This window comes from Nicotiana tabacum, chromosome 15, assembly GCF_000715075.1.
Source record: "Nicotiana tabacum cultivar K326 chromosome 15, ASM71507v2, whole genome shotgun sequence".
Classification (NCBI taxonomy): Eukaryota; Viridiplantae; Streptophyta; class Magnoliopsida; order Solanales; family Solanaceae; genus Nicotiana; species Nicotiana tabacum.
The window spans coordinates 49,746,838-49,751,535 of record NC_134094.1 but is presented as its reverse complement, the minus strand read 5'-3'; positions in this window follow the sequence as shown (position 1 = coordinate 49,751,535).

Below are 4,698 nucleotides of genomic sequence, written 5' to 3'. Positions count from 1 at the left end.
TTGCGGACTTCATGCCAAGATCCTAAGACGTTGTCAGACCTCTAAATAATGAATCAAGAAGCAGAATGTTTTGAAGACAAGGCTTGTAAGAAAGTAAATAGAAAATTGGAACGAAGTTGAGATTCCCTCTCTTCGGATCATTGTTGAAGCCGAGATCGAGGATAATGAATCGGTCAAGACCCGGTTGGAACAATTGACTATGATTAATGAAAAACGGATGGCCGCAGTTTGCCAGGGGCAGTTGTACCAACAAAGAATGGGTCGTGTCTACAACAAGAAAGTGCGACCCAGGAAATTTGAAGTGGGGCAACTCGTTCTGAGATGTATCCTCCCGCATCATGATAAAGCTAAAAGAAATTGGCTCCAAATTGATGCAGTGAAAAAGGTACTATGTTTGACCCTTCACGCAGCTTTAATGCTATTTGATTGGGATGACGAAGGCTTTCATTCTCGCTACCCAAACACCATTAACCCTTTTTGCCAACCCTTTGAGTCGGTTACCTTTCTTTGATTACCCTCTTTGGAACTTGAAGGAGTTATTGAAAAAAAAAACAAGAAGTAAAAAAAAAAGAAAGAAAAAAAAGGAAAAGGAAAGAGAAAGAAAACAAAACAGACAGAAAGACAAAAGAAAAAAAACAGTTCATGTTTCATTGAACTACGTTCGACTTGATTCCGAAAGGATACGTAGGCAGCCTCTCTCTAGGGTTTAGTCACACCAAAATAAAAATCCACATTCCCAAAAAAAAATTGAAACTGGGGCAGATGTTACAATTGGTTCGGTGATGGTTTCGCCAGAAAGGTTCCAAAGTTATAATTCAATCCAAAGCCTTTTTACCCAAATCCTTTTCAAGTCCTTCCTATCAATCAACGAGAATGTTCAAGAATTGGAGGATACAGTTACTTGGATCTGATACAACCAAATGAGAGAAATAAAATAAGACAGTCTTATTGGTGAAAACCCTCACGGGCACCGTAGGGCGATGGCGAGAAAATAAAAATGAGAGAGTCTTGGTAGTGAAAACCTGCAAAGAGCACTATAAGGCGATGGTGAGAAGAGAAATGATGGAGGTCAGCTGGTGAAAACCCACAAAAAGCACTACTAATTGAAAATAGGATCTTCACATCCATTGGCATCGATACAGTCCTGGGCAAGGTTTTTCGGTTTCGAGGTAAAAGTTGTGATGAATTGCTGAGAGTCGGATGATTTACATAGATCAGGCATCCAGTTCAAAAGGCATGTCATGTTCATTGAAGTCCGCATGTACTCCTAGATAAGTCCTTCTTTAATTTCTTTTCCCCGAAAAGGACACTTCTTGGTTAAACTCATTCTCCATTCCATTGTTGATTTTCTTTGAATCTCTTTCAGTATAACTTCGTGTCAAAATAAAGGCAAAGAATGGATGGTAAGATCGATTACAGGGCTCTCGTTTGAAGCGAACAGATACTTTGAAAAGGCACCCAACCGTGGTAAGGGCATCAAGGCCACAAACTGACCACCACTTTGAACACTCATGATATTTCTTTATTTGCAACATGAACAAAGTAGTGCAGAATGACGAATCCTAAAGGACGAATCTCACCAAAGGTAAGTTTCCTCAAAATCTCCACATTCCTTTATTTTTAGCATGCATCACTATTGTTCATACCTCTCATTTTCGTAGCTTAACCCAGGTAAAACCTTTTTGCCTAGGGGGATCCAGCTCATAGTTTCGGGTAGAAGTACTCTTCGCTCAGGTTGTTTACGTAGCTTAATCCAAATAAAAACTTTTCGCCGAGGGTGATCCAGCTCATAGTTCCGGGTAGAAGTACTATTCGCCCAGGCTTGTTTTTCTTAGCTTAACCCAGGTAGAACCATTTTGCCTAGGGGGATCCATCTCATATTTCCGGGTAGAAGTACTCTTCGCCCAGGCTTATTTTTCGTAGCTTAACCCAGGTAGAACCTTTTTGCCTAGGGGGATCCAGCTCATATTTCCGGGTAGAAGTACTCTTCGCCTAGGTTTCCCAGGCTGTTTTACATAGCTTAACCCAGGTAGAACCTTTTCTCCTAGGGGATCCAGCTCATATGTTCTGGGTATAAGTACTCTTCGCTCAGGCTGTTTTTCGTAGCTTAACCCAGGTAGAACCTTTTCGCCTAGGGGGATCTAGTTCATAGTTCCGGGTAGAAGTACTCTTCGCCCAGGCTATTTTTTGTAACTTAACCCAGGTAGAACCTTTTCGCCTAGGGGATCTAGCTCATAGTTTACGGGTAGAAGTACTCTTTGCCCAGGCTTGTTTTTCTTAGCTTAACCCAGGTAGAACATTTTTGCCTAGGGGGATCCGGCTCATAGTTCCGGGCAGAAGTACTCTTCGCCCAGGCTTGTTTTTCGTAGCATAACCCAGGTAGAACCTTTTTTGCCTAGGGGGATCCAGCTCATAGTTCCGGGTAGAAGTACTCTTCGCCCAGGTTATTTTTCGTAGCTTAACCCAGGTAGAACCTTTTCGCCTAGGGAGGTCCAGCTCGTAGTTCTGGGTAGAAGTACTCTTCGCTCAAGATGTTTTACGTAGCTTAACCCGAGTAGAACCTTTACGCCTAGGGGAGATCCAGTTCATAGTTCTAGGTGGAAGTACTCTTCGCCCAGGCTTCTTTTTCGTAGCTTAACCCAGGTAGAACCTTTTCGCCTAGGGGGATCTAGCTCATATTTCCGGGTAGAAGTACTCTTTGCCCAGGCTTGTTTTTCGTAGCTTAACCCAAGTAGAACCTTTTCGCCTAGGGGGATCCAGCTCATAGTTCTGGGTAGAAGTACTCTTCGCCCATGCTATTTTTCGTAGCTTAACCCAGGTAGAACCTTTTCGCCTAGGGGGATCCAGCTCATAGTTTCCAGGTAGAAGTACTCTTCGCCCAGGCTTGTTTTTCTTAGCTTAACCCAGGTAGAACATTTTCGCCTAGGGGGATCTAGCTCATAGTTTCGGGTAGAAGTACACTTCGTTCAGGTTGTTTTTCGTAGCTTAACCCAGGTAGAACTTTTTCTCCTAGGGGGATCCAGCTCATAGTTTCTGGGTAGAAGTACTCTTCGCCCAAGCTTGTTTTTCTTAGCTTAACCCAGGTAAAACCTTTTCGCCTAGGGGGATCTAGCTCATAGTTTTTGGGTAGAAGTACTCTTCGCCCAGGCTTGTTTTCCTTAGATTAACCCAGATAGAACCTTTTTGTCTAGGGGGATCCAGCTTATAGTTCCGGGTAGAAGTACTTTTTGCCCTAGCTTGTTTTTCGTAGCTTAACCCAGGTAGAACCTTCTCGCCTAGAGGGATCCAGCTCATAGTTCCGGGTAGAAGTACTCTTCGCTCAGGTTGTTTACGTAGCTTAACTTAGGTAGAACCTTTTTGCCTAGGGGGATCCAGCTCATAGTTTCCGGGTAAAAGTACTCTTCGCCCAGGCTGTTTTTTGTAGCTTAACCCAGGTAGAACCTTTTCGCCTAGGGGGATCCAGCTCATAGTTTCCGGGTAGAAGTACTCTTCGCTCACGATGTTTACGTAGCTTAACCCAGGTAGAACCTTTTCTCTAGGGGGATCCAGCTCATAGTTCTGGGTAGAAGTACTCTTCTCTCAGGTTGTTTTATGTAACTTAACCCAGGTAGAATTTCTTCCCCTAGGGGGATCCAGCTCATAGTTCTGGGTAGAAGTACTCTTCGCTCAGGTTATTTTACGTAGCTTAACCCAGGTAGAAACTTTTCGCCTAGGGGGATCCAGCTCATATTCCGGGTAGAAGTACTCTTCGCCCAGGCTTGCTTTTCGTAGTTTAACCCAGGTAGAACCTTTTTGCCCATGGGATTCATTTTCATTTCAGTAATAGAGGGCACCAACCCCTGGTTATATTTCTTTTTCGTAATACTGGGTGTCATCCCCTGGTTACATTTCCTTTTAGTAATATAGGACACTATCCCATGACTACATTCTTTTCAGTAATACAGGGTACCAACCCCTGATTATATTCTTTTTTCGTAATACAGGGTATCAACCCCTGGTTATATTTTCTTACCAGTATCAGGGTACACCAATCCCTAGTCGCTTTCCAACATAGGGTCTCCATTCTCTAGTCTCTGATTTTTTCGGGGTACACCATTCTCGATCTTTTATTACTTTCAATAAAGAAGTAGTTTAGAATTTTGTTACAAAAACTCACGAAATTTTCCTAGTGGAAACTGGGGCAGAAAAATTTCGTTCGTTTATTTGTTTTGGTGTCTGAATAGGTTTTACCTCGAGGAACAGGGTTCGAGATGACCAAAAGAATAAGCCTCAATTCAGAATAAAAGAAAATAAAAAATAGGTGAATCCAAAATGCAAAAGCAGTTGAAAAGATATGGAATACTCAAGACATGACTGAAGCCACGAGTATTGGAGTCCTGTTTTGATTAGAAGAAGCTATAGAACAATGAACTAGCACCTACAGCTAGCGAGCATCAAGGTTTATATCAGAATCTGCATGAAGAACCAGTCAAGACTCAAGATCAAGTTTCACAAGACTCATAGATAGGAATCTTGTAACTTATAGCAGAAAAGCTTGTTTAGTTTCTTTTTTATAATAGCAGGACCGCGGACCGGAGCCTCGACGGAACCTCATTCGACTCCTCAACTCATCATTCCACCATTCTCCTTGAACTACACGTGACTTGATTCCCCTATAACCCGGGATATGTAGGCTGTCCTAAACCAGGACTCGGTTAC